The sequence below is a fragment of the Mustela nivalis genome, assembly GCF_964662115.1.
Source record: "Mustela nivalis genome assembly, chromosome: 8".
NCBI lineage: Eukaryota > Metazoa > Chordata > Mammalia > Carnivora > Mustelidae > Mustela > Mustela nivalis.
In genome coordinates this window covers 70,051,533-70,068,104 of record NC_139027.1, presented here as the reverse complement: position 1 = coordinate 70,068,104, position 16,572 = coordinate 70,051,533, and the positions used below count along the sequence as shown (strand labels likewise).

General features: G+C 37.8%; 1 protein-coding gene across 31 annotated transcripts in view; it reads right to left on the bottom strand.

Moving 5' to 3' along the window:
* Window positions 1–16,572, bottom strand: part of NRXN1 (neurexin 1) — a 1,174,729-nt gene that overhangs the window by 702,395 nt on the left and 455,762 nt on the right. The gene's annotated exons all lie outside the window — the stretch shown is intronic.

Here is a 16,572-nt window from a genome sequence, read left to right as displayed (position 1 = left end):
GTGGGTTGAGCCGCTGCCTTCAGCTCCGGTCATGATCTCAGGGTCCTGGGATTGAGTCCCACATCGGGCTCTCTGCTCGGTGGGGAGCCTGCTTCCTCCTCTCTCTGTCTGCCTCTCTGCCTGCTTGTGATCTCTCTCTGTCAAATAAATAAATAAATAAAATCTTAAAAAAATGGTTATTATTTTGTAAAACCGAAGTTTTTATTGGATGGGTCAAGGATAAGCAAATCATTGGGCACATCTTTGCAAAATATAATGATCATACATGGGAAAGTCACTTAATCTGGCTGTGCCTTAGTTTCCTCACTTATATAATTAGCATTTTCCCCCTAATCACTATGATATATACATTGCCATATTTTCTTCTGATGTTAACATTTTCTATTTATGGAGTGAGATGACTATCTAAGAAAAGAGTTATAGGTAAATTAAATCAGAATGCTGTAAAGATCTGGTATGCTTAGGCATTTCAGAATTTAACACTTGGATCTGCCCTTCAAACAATATATTGGGTTTGACATGTATGCTAGACACATGATTTTTGGGATGCTATTGGAACAAGAGAAATTCTGATGAATGGGGTCAGATGTAGTATGTCAAAGGCTTGAGTGAACTCAAATGATTGTGAGATTAACTCTCAGAAACTACGACCTTGACATCTGCCATGGAATTCTAAGAAAGACAGGTGCTCAAGAAGGTCCAAAATGATCATCATAGAAAGTGCTTAAGTAATGGGAAGAGAGGTGAGAAGAGTATGAAATTTGAAATTAACCCCACATATTTTTAAAAAATTTTCATGATAATTTTACTGTTTATTAAAATATGTTTTAAGTGGACTTTCTTAAGTTTGTATAGTGTTGACCTGGCAGATTTCAAAACGACTTCAATTTTGTCAGTGTTTGTCAGGTCTGCCATGCAAATTACAGATTAGAGTGTATTTAATACTGTGAAAATGTACTGTTGCATAAGATAGGTTTAGCTCCTTTGCTCTAAGGCAATTTTATCTCCTTGGTTAGTCAGACACAAACCCTGTGTTATCAAACAGAACTACGACATCTTTGATATCTGCATTGCCTCTGCTTCCATGAATCTAGCTAGAGAAGGAACATAATGGAGAGAGTCATACTGTGAGAGAGTCTGGAGCAGGGGCTGTGGGACTCACTTCTCTGGCTAATCCTACTAATGTTTACCACTGAGGCCAAAACATGTCTCTTTAGTTCTTCTTCATTTTGAATAGACTAAATGATCCCAACTGTTTTTTTTTTTTCTCTTTAAAATTACATGGATTTGTGGAAAAGGCTGGCAATCTGAAGGACTAACACTTAATAAATTCCACTGTATTTCATCTAGATTTGAGAAATTCAGATTGACACAGAAAACCACACATGTACTATACTGAGTATGAGATCTTAAGACCAAAACAAAAAAATACAGCATCGCAGATTTATGAACAGGAAAGAGATAGTGGATGCGTTGCCCTATCTCTCCCTAGTTTGGGCATCCTGGAAAACTCCACTGAAAGCTAGGTTAGAACATGTCTTCTAATTCTTCCTTTCAAGCCCCATAGAGATCCCCCACTATTTAAGGTTTTAATTATGTGTATCTTTAAAGATCACTTCTCATTCAGATTTTTTCCCCCAAAAATGTCATTTTTCACCTTCTTATAGTTGCTCTTATTTTTGGGTTTTGTACACTTATTTTTCTACTAAAAAAGAAGACGATCAAAAAGGAGCTCTTTCTCTTCCTCTCTTTGTGTGCGTGTCTCTCTGCTCCCTCCCTCCCCACTTCCTTCCTTCCTAATAAAATCATCAAAGGTTCAGATGCACATTCAGTTCTTAATAGAATAAAACAGACTATGAATTAAAGACTATAAGGGAAAGCACTTTTTGAATCTCATCTTTCTTTCCACTGGCTCTTTTACCTCCTCCCCCATGTGTACACTGCTTAATATGCACTATCACAGGACCAGCTGTAGACACGGCTCCTTTCATTTCCATTCTTTTTTTTTTTTTTTAACATTTTTAAAAAAGATTTTATTTATTTATTTGACAGACAGAGATCACAAGTAGGCAGAGAGGCAGGCAGAGAGAGAGGAGGAAGCAAGGCTCCCCGCTGAGCAGAGCCTGATGTGGGGCTTGATACTAGGACCCTGGGATCATGACCTGAGCTGAAGGCAGAGGCTTTAACCCACTGAACTACCCAGGAGCTCCTCATTTCCATTCTTTACCGGAGTCCAGTTTTAGAGTCAGGAGGGATAGATTGGTCTGAGAACTCTCTCTTCAAAGAACAGAAGACAGAGTTGGCCTCTGATATCTCCCTGGTCCATGCTAAGAATTTCCACTGGAAAGCATCCCTAGAATCCCACTGTTAATGGCATCATTCTTCATATCTACTCACCCATTCATAAGCACCATTCACCTCCTGGGATCAAATTATTACTTAAAAACAGTCTACAAGGCAATTACATGCAGAGGTCATCCAGCCACCTATGCTAGAATGCAGGGAGGTTCAGAGCAGTGGTAGCATACCCAATATTTTGAATTTTTGACAACACCAAGTGTTTTGATTATATGCCCTATGACTGGACTGTGGGCCCAACTATAGGCTTAAAGCCATGAATTTTGTTTGATGGGAACCTGTAAAACTTAATGAGAATGTGGGTCTCTGTGCATCAAAGCAGGTCGGTGCCTCAGAAAGGCTTCAAGAGCCTGTGCAGAAAAAGACTCTTCTTACATTTGCCCTGTTCCTTAATAGTCTGATTCTAAATCTACCTTTACTTAAAGGGGAATAAATAAATAGGCAAGCAAGCAGACAGGAATCTCTTTCAACCCACATATGTTTTTCTTAGATTTCAGAAGTATTTTGTTTGTTGCTTTGTTTGTTTTTGATCAGGGAGGTGGTGGTGGTGGGAAATTCTTATCTTTCCTATATTTTAAGGATAATTAAGTCACTCAGAGTGATATGTCAGAACCTCTTTGGCTAGAGCACTTTGAGAGTAGGATTTTAAAGAGCTTTATATCCAAAATATTTACCTTTGTACAGATAATCACTACCACAGCAAGGGTTTTAGCTTTTATATAAGTCTTATTGTAGGAAGGGACCTCAAAGTATACGAAGCTTAATCCCCACACTCCACAGTTGAAACCCTGGGTGCTCACAGAGCTTGAGACAGATACTGAGTTAGCCTCCATAAGTGCTTGTCAACTGTAAGAGATGTACAGTCCAAAAAACTGCAGCCAGTTTTCTCTCTTTCTTACTGCTTCCCATCACTCTTGTCCCTCACTCCTTTTAATTCTAATCAGAAGAATAACACATTTGATTGCTTTGTTTTGGTAAAAACAGGAAGATTTTCTCTTGTTGTTCGCATCTTTTATTGTTTTCTTCTCCAGAACTCAAGTCATCTTGATTCTACCTCTGGCACCCCTGGACTCTTTGGTATTCCCAGGACTTCTTATGCCTCTAGATCAACTCTTCACATCTTTCCTTTGATTTGCTGTACTTTCCGCCCCCCGCCCCCTCCTGGAGGCTTGGGGCCTTTTGATCATTCCTACTGAGTTCTGGTCCTATCACAGACCTTTCTAAAAGTCTCCCCAGCAACTGGTAACAAATAGTAACCATTGCTAAAGTCCTTCCATCATTTGCCTCCATAACACCCTAAATTGTTAATAAAAGTGCAGGCTCACTCCTAAACCAGAGGCTGTGGAGACAGGGATCTGCGGTCTAATAAACTCTCAGGTGATTCTCACACATGCAACTTTTCAACCACTGCAGCATTCCCACTTGCCATCATTTTATCCATGTCTCATCTCCACCAGTTTTTAACCAGCATCATTGTTCACCTGTCTTCCACGCACTCTTGCCTAGACACCCTGACTGACCTGGTTCCCTCAAACATGATATGAATTCTTTTACAAACATGCCCTCTCTCCAATTTTGACTCTGTCTCAACTTTCCATCTCATACCCCATTCTCTTGGAGAGACACTACTTTTCTTTCAAGGTCAAACTCACATATTAGCTCCATGAGAACTCCCCCTGCCTTTTTTTTTTTTTTTTTTTTTTTTTGACATTGCTCATCCACTCTCCAAATACTGTGTTAACTTAGAATGCAGCACATACCTTTGTTACAGGACTTATCTCACTTTAGTGTAATTACAATGAATCTACTCAAGAGTTATGGGGCACCAACTGTGCCCTGGGTGTCAGCACTAAAGAAATAGAAGCCATAGTTCAGGCTACCAAGAAAATCACCCCCCCCCCCAGCTTTTTCCAGGCAGAGTCTTCATCTGAACCACAGAATGCAATAACCATTTTCTCAATTCTCTCAGGGATGATAGGAACTAGCACTTTTATATACAATGACTGTCTTAGGGCATTAGGGCTTAATCTTCTTGAGAAACCCTAGGTGATCAAACATTGGTCAATTATAGCGGCAATAAGTGCTATGACAGAGATAAGCCCAAGGTGAGAATGGAGAAGGAGAATAACAACACCTAATTGCTTATGTGTTTGTTTTCCCAGTATTATGTCATATTCCTTTTCTGTCCTCATTTAGCATCTAGCACGGGCTCATTTTAGGGTGGTCCTTTAATACATACTTTTAATGAAAAGCGTTGGAATTCATCATTATGGGTATGTGTTTTCGGAATCTAGCCAAGGCAATGCAAATCATATTTGTGAACCCAGCATCTACTCCAAGGAAATTTAATTTGAATATATTTTCAAGAACAAATAGCCTCCAGTAACCAACTGGGCTTAGGAAAAAATAGTAGGGAAATAATACAAAATGCCATAAAATTCTGGTGTCTTAAAGAAATTTTCAGGGAGGGTCTGTGAAATCTCCTTCTCTAGTAAAAGGTCTGCAGTCACCATGCTTCAGATAGACCCATCTATTTATATACATCACATGGCATACTCTTCCTGGGATTAATGGTTTTCTCATTTTTGTCCGTTAAAGACATCTCTATAATCAGTTTAGAAAGGTGCCATACTTCTTAGCTGCCTCTAGGGGGCTCTTATTAAAATTCATGCTGCAGAAGCTGTGTTTCTCCAAATGGTTCTTTAATGCCTCAAATCTCCAACTGTCTAATTTATATCCAAGGAAGAGTTTACTTCCTTTAGGGCATAATCCATTATATTACAAAGTTGTTAAAATGTAAATAAATACATAGAAATCTGTTTAAGTTAGCAAATTGTGGTAAGGCAAAATAATCCTACAGAAACCATGGCCTAAAAAATACATAAAGAATATATATATATATATTCTTTATGTATTTATGTATATAAATATTCCCTTTATGTATATATATGGAATTCAGCATAAGAATATTACCATGCAAAAATGACAATTAACCCAAGTAAACCTGCACACAGTAATTCTTAGCATTTGGCAAGGGAAAAAATTCTGCTTATGAAAGCAGTACTCCTAAAGTGAAATAAAGGTTAAGAGACCTAGTTTAAAATTGTTATTAAAACACGAAGGAATTTCACTTTAATGGTCATGGGCTTAGTTCCAACGATTTCAGAGCGAAAGCTTATTGCTTGGATAGTAAATATGACTCATCCCAAGACTGTATTCATCCCTAAATTTAAACTGTTGGGGACTGGCCCTATGTGTGTCCTGGTGGCTTCTCTGCTCTGAGTGTAATCAGATCCTGATGTCCATCTCTGAAAAGAAGGTTGACCCCATACAAGGCCTTGGAGGGAACTAGCCTGGGGGAGTTTCCATAGGATCAGGGCACTTTCAGATGGTGAGACTCTGGCTGTAAGATTCAGAGCCACAACCAAGCTACTAGGTTGTACATTGTTCTATATTTTAAGATCCTTAAAATTCAGATCTGAGTGTCAGCTGAGATGCATACTAACCTAGGTTAATTGACAGTGCTTAGTGACTTTAACATAATTGTGCATCTTATAGTCAATGATGTCAATAAAATATGGTAGTGGAGGTGTTCTAGCTCAGTGATTGTCAAACTTTAATTTGCATAGGAAATCACCTGGGGATCTTATTAAATTGTGGATTCTGATTTAGTAGATCATGGGAGGAGCATGAGGTTTTCCATCTAACAAGCTCCCAGGTGATGTTGATGCTGCTGGTTCCAGGCCACGCCTCCAGGAGGAGTAAGTCCCTAAAGGGGCTAACAGAGGTTGGTAGGCTTTATTTCTTTTTAAACTACTCCAAAACTACAGCTTTTAGTTGCATGCTATTGTTTAGAAGTTGTACTATATAAATTCTATGTAATTTTATATAAATATATTGATCAATACATAATCATATAATTATTAAATAATAACTAAAGGTAATGATAGTGAAGGATTGATGTCAATCTTCGGTGACCATATTTATTTTGCCTGGGGACACTGGGGAAGAAAATGTTAATTTGCTATTTCAAACATTTAAGTCTCCCATCTGAGGCTCTGCTTTGTCTACAGGTGGTAGACACCAGTAAGGGTACAGCAATTGTTTTGAAAAGTAATGGTACCTGAAATCTGATGATGATAGTATCTTTAAAAGGTTAAAAAAAAAAGTATGTGAACTATAAAGATTAACAGACTCTCCCCACTTCTTCATAAGATACCCACATTTTTCAAAAAAAAAAATTGAGTTTCTCAATTAGCTTTACTAATTTCTGATGCAGCAGAAGGTGGGTATTTTATAATTTAGGGAAACAAACCAGGAAAGCACACTGGGCTGAGAATCATTGAACAGAGGTTTTCTGAATTATTTTATGTGTTCTTGATGTGGCCTTAATGACATTAGAAATAATTTGTGATTCCCAAGCTAATTCGATTTCCTCACAAAGCTAACTTTTAAAGTGAGATACTGTGTGTCAAATCTCATAAACTCATCTGTAATCAGGAAAATCCTCATGCTTTGTAGGGTCCAGGGAAAAGTGAAAATAAGGAGCTCCTTGTTCAGAAGTTATTAGGAATCTCAGCATGGCAACAGGAAGATATTAAACCAAGAATACGTGTGGGGCCCGTTGTGCCTACATAGGTCATGTCTCCATGAAGCATATATAGGTTGCATGTCCTTTCTGCAATATAATTATAGCTACTACTCACTAATGAATGAAATATTGTGTACCAGGCACCATGCTAAGTGCTTCATTTACATAGTTTCCCTTAATCCTTTAGAGAGAAGAAAACTGCAGCACAAAAAAGTAACTTTTCTGAGGTTATACAAGACCAAGTTTAGGGAGAGTCGGAATTTGAACCCAGATCTGTCTGTTTTCAAAGCCTTTCATCTCACCTAGTTAAGGGTAATACCAATCTCCAACTGGTTATTGTCATCCCCATTTGATTTTATTTGCAAACTTGGGCTCAGAAAAACTACTCATATTCGAAAGGCAATTCAATTATTCAGACCCTGATTAGGGGCACCTGGGTGGCTCAGTGGGTTAAAGCTTCTGCCTTCCGTTCAGGTCATGATCCCAGGGTCCTGGAATCAAGCCCCGCATTGGGGTCTCTGCTCAGCCGGGAGCCTGCCTCCCCACTCTGCCTACTTGTGATTTCTGTCTGTTTAAAGATAAAAACAAAAACAACAAAAAACCTTTAAAAAAAAAAAAGGCCCTGATTAGACAACATGCATTAAAACAATTATATCCTGGTACATTGTATGGAACTTGGTATATAGGACATAGACATATAATACTCAGGGAAATAAACTGAACCCTGAGAGTCACCAATTTCTCTGTACAGAGAATATTTCCTATTATTTAAAATCATATGTTTCTGAATGATACCAGAATTATTTTTATTTTAAAGTAATTAATTTGTTTTAAATGTGTCTCAATAGTGACAATTCTCTTGAAAAAGACTAATTATTGTGCACAGGAATAATTTTCTTCCAAACATAGCACTTGAACTAAAGTATATAGGGTATATCATTTCATAATAGAAATTCAGATGAAATCCAAAATATTCAATTTGTTTTAAATGGGTTTCAGATTTTTAAAATATGGCTCAAACTTGGTAAAGTGCAAACTTGCACTTCTATGGAATTTTTACTTTTCTTTGTAATGTGTTTTCTAATCTTTTATAGTCACTTTGTCTTTCCTATTCTTTTCTAATTCTGAGAGTGGAGCAAATTAATTGTGTTTCAATCCCATATAATAGCACACCCATTAGAGAGTTGAGCAAAGAGAGACAGACAGGACAACTTGGATTACTTTGTCACCTTCTCTTTGAAGTGGTATGATTTCCCCTGACAGAATGAACTACAGCTTCCGCTGTATTTCTAGAACACTTTTTTATACCTTACTTAAAGAACCTGTAATTACCTGTTTCTTTGTCGGGACTCTAGTGGGTGTCCCCAGTGTCTGGTACTGAGCTTGGCACATAGTGGGTATTAAGTAATGTTGACTCATTGAATGCACCCATGCAAGTGTTAATGTGTAAGCAAATGGAACAATTTAAACAAGATACTCTAGTGGGTGTTGAAATTAAGAGGAGATGTTCAGTCTTAGACATTATTCATTACTGCTTTCTGCTGGGCTAGGAAATGTCATCTTCTATAAAATGTATCGCGTCCTCAGAATTAAAATGTCATTGAACCCCCTACCAAACAATGTTATGCTAGCCTGATATTTGAAAGCACTACAATCCATTATGCCAACTGCTGATATAGTTCCAGGCTATGGGGGCTTCTGCCAAAACTGATGGGAAATAAAAATCTGTGGGTCCCCTGGAAGGGAGGCTTCTACGTCCAAAAAACTGAATTCCAGGCAAGGACTCACCAGATGCTTTGTAAACTGAAGAGCTGAATTCCACTTCCTTGGGGACCTGAGCAGATGGGACTCCCTGAACCCAGTCTTGAAGAGTATCTATGGCAAAATGCCTGGTTTCTGCCCCAATTGCTTTTCTGCTTTGTCCTCAAGGCTACAATGTGCAGCGGGAAACAGTCTTAGCAATGTATGAAGCCAATACTTCATAGAAGCCTACAAAGTACTTATAAATGTGGTTTCTGTGTATCCTTGTTTATATGGTTGGCTACAGAGTACAGAAATTTAGGACAAGCATTCTTATCTTATTTACCCCCTTAGAGAAGGAAAGCTATGTAGGCTCTTAAAGGAAAGAAGAGGCTCATGGGGATAATATCTCAGTACCAGCTAAGACCATGGGAGAAATAATCCCATGGGAAGCTCATGCATAACTAACTGGGCATCCACAAAATTTTTTCCTGCTCCTTTCCCTCCCTCTTTGACATAATCTTCAATGTCCTAACAATCTAGGCTGTGTTGTTGTGTTTTTTGTTTGTTTGTTTTCCTTTCCCCTGAAGCTTCTTATAAAGGTCATTTCATCTGGGGCATCTGGCTCAGTTAGTTGGGTGGCTGACTCTTGATTTTGGCTCAGGTCATGATCTCACGGTCCTGGGATCAAGCTCCTTGCTAGGCTCTGTGCTCAGTGGGGTATCAGCTTGATGATTCTCTCTCTACCCCTCCCCTGCTTGCTCTCTCTCTCTCTAAAGCAAAGAAATAAACCTTTAAGAAAAGATCATTTCATCTAATTTTACTTTAATAAAAATATTGAGAAAAAGAAATGAGAAGAGAGTAGAGGAAGCAACATAGAAGCAGTTAAAGGCAAGGATTCTGTGGTCGGATTATTCAGGTTCAGATCTTACTTAGCTCTGCTACTAAGTCATTGTTTTCTCCTAAGTCAGTTACCTAACTTCTCCTGTCTTCATGTCCTTTGTCAGGTAGGAATAATACTAATGTGCAACTATTGTCATGCTCAGAGTATTACCTTTGAATATACAGAGCACTGAAAAGAATAGCAGTGCACCCCATTATGGGATTAATTTAAAAGCAGTACTAAAGATAAAATGCTCCAAGTTCTCTCTTTCTCTCTCTCTCTCTCTCACACACACACACACACACACAATTCTTTTTTTCCAAGATTCTCTTGCTGCTAAGCTTGAAATAGTAAATATCAAATTATTTCACCGTTCCATTTTTTTTTTTTAAGTACATTATTTTTGCTGTGCTGCTGATGCCCCTAGCATAAACCTGTTAGGAAATTCAGAATGTTGTAGATATTATATGAGAAATAGAAAATGATTAATACATTATTATTACTACTCTGGGATATACCAACTATGTTATCCTTTCACTCATAGCTCTGACTTTTAATATCCCTTTATATAGTGTCTAGTATAATCCTAGACAGAAATACCATAGAGCTCTGTCACTAGAGTTTATTTGGATAGTCTCATTGAGGCAAAGCAATCTAATCGTCATGAGCACTGAACTCATAATGCCCCAAGGTCATTTTCAACCTCACTACTCAGAGACGTGGGTTCTGCTGAGCTCTCAAGAGTCATCATTTGCAGGACTCTGGGGGATATTATCAGTAGTAGTACTAGTATTTTTACCTCACATGGGTTCTTGGAAAAACACCCTTAAAAGGAAAAAGACTTCTGACGTAAAAAAAAAAAAAAAAAAAGCTGTGATCTGCTGTCCTGCAAATGAAATGAGGCAAAGGTAATTGACCTGTTTGCATTTTAGTGCTGACACTTTATTACAGCAGAAGAGATAAAACACATTTCAGTATTCAGTATTCAGTACTTCCAAGATCTGAAGAAATTAGACAGGGCCTAATGGCACATAAAGATTTGTCAATTTCTTTGACATTCCCACAAATTCGATCTCATTTTCTTGTTACAGTTTTAAAGGCAAACTGCCATCTTCTGTGTTTTAAATTAGATGGGGAAAACTCATTTTCTTTCTAGACAAGAACCTGTGCCCAGAACACTGCAGGCCAGCCTGCCTCCTTTCCAGTTGGACAAAACCAAGCACTCTTAGGCATCACTAAGCCAAGACTCTTCCTCTAGAAAGTCAGCCCCAAGCCAAACGGTGAGTCCTTGAGTTGCAGGAATCCCTATTTTTTGCAGTCTTTTATTTCGAGGATTGTTACAGAACCTATCTTCAAATGCTTAGCTCAAGTGAGGACATTTTACCAAATAGTTATGGTGCTATTATCCCTAATATTGGAATAATAGTAGTTATATTGGTTATCTAATATTAGTTATCCAAATTACTTATTAGTTATCTAATAATATGACGAATAAAAAAAAATATTCCGATCTGAATGGGACATGTCTAGGAAGAGATGACAAGGAAATGCAAAATGCAGTTCCCTTCCTGAGAGAGTGAAGGAGGCCTGGGGAAATTATAGCATAACCTGTCAAATGCTACCTAGTGAGGCACAGGCTGTGATGGCACAGGAAGAGAGCAAAGGCAGAAGGTACATATAGGTATCAGGGCCTCCAACCCAGAAGACTCTGGAGGAAATGAAAACCTCAGGAGAAATGTGTTGCATTAGGACTGTGGAGCTCCTATGAGAAGGTCCTCTCACCTAAACAAGTCCTTGCTCTTCCCAAGCTGCATGATTTACAGACATGAGTGAAGACCTCCTTACCCTCCAAAGCTCCCCCTAGGTCAAATTTCTACAAGAGGTCACAAAGCCTCCTCTGGCAAACTCAGGAAGGTAACTTAAAATGCAAATTTTGCCATGGATCTTAGTTCTTACATGTAAATGACAGACACTCCAGTCTTCCCTGAGCAATGAAGGAAATAAGAACAGAAGGACATCTAAGGACACACACTTACTGATCTGGTTCTACAACAGAAGAGTTTAAATTGGGAAGCCTTCACAATTGTCTAAAAGAAAAAAGCTAGGAATTAAGGGGTATTTGCACAAAGGATATTGTGTACCTCTTTTTCAGTGTTGATGCTGGTACCCCATGGGAATTACAGAACTGCCACTGGAAATGGCAGAGGGGACCACACTGATTCTATGGAAGAATCAACTATTTTTTTTTTTTTTTTTAACGGGGTGGAGGGAGGGATGCTTACATAAGAGGATATTTTCTGAATCTCATCCATGTTGTAGCATCTTCCAAATTTGTAGTGCTGAAAGATTCTCAGTGTAATTAAAGGCTGAGCTGATCTAATTAGGTTGATGAAATTTTCAGTAGGGATTTAATTCCCCCTAGCATTTCACTATTTTCTTTTTTTCTACAATCCCTCCTTAGGCTTATCCCAAAAGACTTAGTGGCGACATTCTAAATTGTCTCACACAGGCAGTGTCTCCACTCAAATAACTGATTATAAAACCTCCAGCAGGTACATATGGTTAAAAACAAACTTCAAATAAAAGATTCTAGGTTGTTTTATTGAAGACAATCCTTTCCTCCCTCTTCACTTTCATTTCCCTACCAATAAACTGTATTAAATAATCTGCACTCAGGAGGGAAATAGGTGTTTCAAAGCATTCTAGAGGTACAAAGAGACTAAGAAATGCATAATAGGGGGAGTAGATTCTAATGCAAAATTAATGGGGGAGTGGCATGACCCTTCCTTGTAAGTCATTTACTACAGAAGCCTTCATGGTCAAAATATTGGGACAGAAACACATATTAGTGGGATTTTCATCTATTTTTGAAGATTAAAAAAAAATCCCTAATGAGCACCCAGGAAGCAACTGTGATACTTTTATACATTAAAATGCTTTCCCAAGTAGCTTAAAGTAAATGGGCAGGGCAGTAAGTGTCCTCAGACAGACTCCAAGCTCCTCACCGATGTGATTTATCTTTCTGCACGCTCCTCCAATTCCCTTTCTTGGTGCAGTGGTCACTCAAAAACTGCTTGCCAGAAAAATTATATTTAACTAAAATGATCAATAATTCTTAAGCAACATATATTTCAGCTTTTACTCAATGTTATAAAAAATGCAAATATAAACAAATGTTTCTGCCAAAACACGATTAGTATTCCTTTTGTAAAAACTGGATTTATAAAGCATGTCTTTAAAGACCTATCATCCTCTAGGAATTTCATAGATGTGGCCTATATAATGGTAATCTATTATTTACAATTTTTTTCCTTTAACTTTTCTCAAATATATATTCTTGAATGTGATTTTCAGTGAACTCAAACGTTTCTCTAAAGATTTTTTGATTTATTTCTGATGAAAATTTAAATAATTTTAAAAAACCTACTTCGATTGTCTTATCATAAATTCCTGGCCATTCATGTTTTCCTCTTTTTTTTTTTTTTTAAACAAACTGAGGTTAGGTTTTCTCAAATTGTGTTAAACCAATTTTACTTTATTTTGAAATTAAATAAAAATAAAATAAAAGATAACATAAAATTTTATTTACTTTATTTTAAAATATAATAACACTTTTCTTAATGAGGGTTCACTGCTCTGCATACAAGCCAAGTTTCATCTCAAATAGGCATTATCAAATACCATATGGGGAAAGCCTTAACTGTTTTTAATGAACATTAGATTAGGGGTTTCATCATGTTGAGTAATGTCTTCTTTTTTCCACTTTAATCTTGATTATTAATTAATTAATTAATTTTTGAGAAAGAGCATGAGTGGGGAGGGGCAGAGGGAGAGGGAGAGGGAGAGAGAAAATCCTAAGCAGGGATGGGGCTCCATCTCACGACCCTGAGATCATGACCTGAGCTGAAATCAAGAGTTAGACACTCAACTGACTGAGCCACCCAGGCGTCCCTATACTTTAATCCTTAAAGAATGAAGGTGAGAATTAGTGAGAATGGTAAGCCATCTTTACTTTTGTCTTGAGGCCATGGTTTACAATAGAACATAGACAGTCATTCAAAAATTCTATTTTCTCTGACAGTATTGTGTGCACTACTTCTGTTACCCTTTCATTGCTCTTGGATAGGTCAGCTAACTTCTCTAGGTCTGTTTCTCCATTTCCAAAATAAGGATACTGGATTTAGAGAATGATTTCCAGGATCCTTCTTAATCTAACACCCTAAAATTTCTTCTATAATTTCAGACATGGTGTTACTAGCATCTCCCCCCAGGACTGGTCATCCTAAAAAGGATTACATAAAAGATTGAAAAACAAATTGTTATGAGCCGTAAATGAAATCATAATTAAGGTTTTAGACACGCAATGTGCTCCAGGGCAGAAAGCTTATATAAGCTTAAGGAAGGCTTACATGGACTTAGTGTTAAGAGATTCGATGAGAAGGAAGATGGGCATGTTCCCCTCTTTTCAGTAACTCTACAGAACTCATCTACCTAAAACAAAGTGATTTAACTCCAAATCTATGATACCGTGTCACAATGTTGTTTCAGAAGTAAGAAGAGCAGGACGTTCTAAATAAACAGTAATTCAGACATGGACAAAAACTATGACCCATCCCAAAACCCTCCAAGTAAGGTATGTTCTGATTTATAGGCTGATTATCCCTGTACCTTTCTACCCTCTACTGTGTCAGGAAGGAATAAAGTGAGGGAGATAACACCTCAAACAAAACAAAACAAAACAAAACAAAAAACCACCAAAAAACCAAAAAACAAGAACCCAAAAAACAAAACAAACAAACAACAATTAAAAAATAAAAACAAAAAACAAAACCCCCCAAACCTGGCAGCACTTGCCCCACACATCCCCCAGGCTGTGCAAGAGACACAAGGGAGGTGCCCAATCAATAAAGAGGAACAGAGAGGAGCGGTATCAATCCAAAACCTGTAAAGATAATGACTAGAGTGAACCTGCATTGTATGGGCTCAGTAGGGGTAAATTGAATGTCACATGGAAGACCACTTGGCTTGTCTGTGCTATAGTGATTTTTGCGATTCAAAAACCAAATAAAAATAGATGAGTTCTAAAATCTATCTACCACTCATTAACATTTAAACGTTACAACATTAATTTGACACACAGTTTAATCTGACACTCTCATTTCAGATCACGGCAATCCACTGAGGCTTCCTACACTCAAAAAGTCATCCTGCCACACTGAACTATTGGAAGACGACAAGGTTCAGCTGAGGGTGTTCACAGCAGAAAATCTCATGTTTTTACTGGATAGCCAAAAGAGCTCTTTAGCTACCATCATGTTTCTGCTAAAGATTCTTAGATCCCCTTTTCTTTCCCTAGGCCACAGCTGGACTGACTTTCCACAGATGAAGCTGGGCCTAGGAGCTAACTGTAGGCTGTCCTGTTCACAGTGAAAGTGAGGAAATGGGGTGGGTGGGTGGGTGAGTGGCAGTGTGGTTTCTGTGCCCCCACCCCCCCTTCACAATTCCCTTTCCCAGAAGGGGATTGTAGGCATCTTATCATAAGGTCTGGTTTCTCGGTTTTTGGTTTTTGTTTATTTTTACCATGTTTCTCCCTAATCGGAAACATGTTCTCTATCCCCTGCCTATCCAAACCACAGCCATCCATCAAGATTCTCACATTTTTACTCTTCTGTGTATCTTCCATGTCTACTAAATTTCTCACTCATTTCATTCCCTCTGACTCCAACGGATATAACTCTGCCACACAACTTAATACCTCATCCCTCACAGTCCATTACACATTTCTAAGAGCCATTTCAGTTTGTAAGCAGCTTGAGAGTTTGCACAATATTCCATGGCAGGGACCAAAACAAAAGTGTCTGCTGGGACACTGTATATTATGGTAGTTAAGAGCACAATAGACTGTGACATTGGACTCATTTGATTAAGCTCTATGCCTTGATAGTTGTTAGCTATGAGACTGGATCAAGAAACTTACCTGCTCCAAAACCTGATACATCCCTTGAAAAATGCAGATGATAAAATGACTACCTATATTGAGGAGATCCCTGTAAGCTCTTAGGACAACATCCAGCACAAAATAAGAGTTCAAAAAATGCCAGTGCTATTATCATGATAATGAAAATAATAATTATTTTATTATACCCACAGAACTTAGCATAGTCTTGGGTCATACTACATATTTATAAAGGGTGAAAGTGGGAGGCTGTTGACCCCTCCCCCAACAAAGTATGGTTAAATTCAACTTTTCAGAACTGCATCTCCTTGACTTTGTTAAAATGAGCATTTTCAAATTCTTCTTAGGATTTTTCTATATCAAGCCACTACTAGCCCATACAGTATGTTCCCATACATGGAGGGGAGGTAAGAGTATGGTAAGCAGTGGCTGTTTTTCACTGATGCTTACCTGAATCAAGTTTATATGACTGGAGGATTTTCTTCAGAATAAACCAAAGTATGTAACTGCTTACCAATAGCACCCATGAATAATCACTCATAAATTGACTGATTACACTTTACATTTTGGAGGTTTACACCATTAAACGGCAGCCATACAATACAAGAGAAATCTCTGGTTCTAGCAGCCAAAAGAAACTGAGTTCTACCTGACTGAAAACAGGCAGGATTCATGGCCAAAAAAAAAAAAAAAAAAAAAATTAATTAATATAAGTTGAAATTCAAGGACTTCCCAATCTTTTTTTCCCCATACCCTGACAAGTTCTAAGTTTATCAAGAGTTATAACAGATAAGGACAGCTGAGTACGAGGGATGAAATTACTGATATCTGTTAGCCTGATAGCTTTGTTCAGATAAATATCAAGTGTGCTCATCAGATCTTAAATGAAACAGCTTCACTTCCTTTGGGACATTTTTCAAACATAAGAACAAAATTATTTCATCACACAGACTCATTTTGTTTTTGTTTGATGTAACCTCTCTCTTGTTTCCTAATTTTTTTCTTCTTTTTTCTTGTAATGATCAAACAAGACACCACTGTATT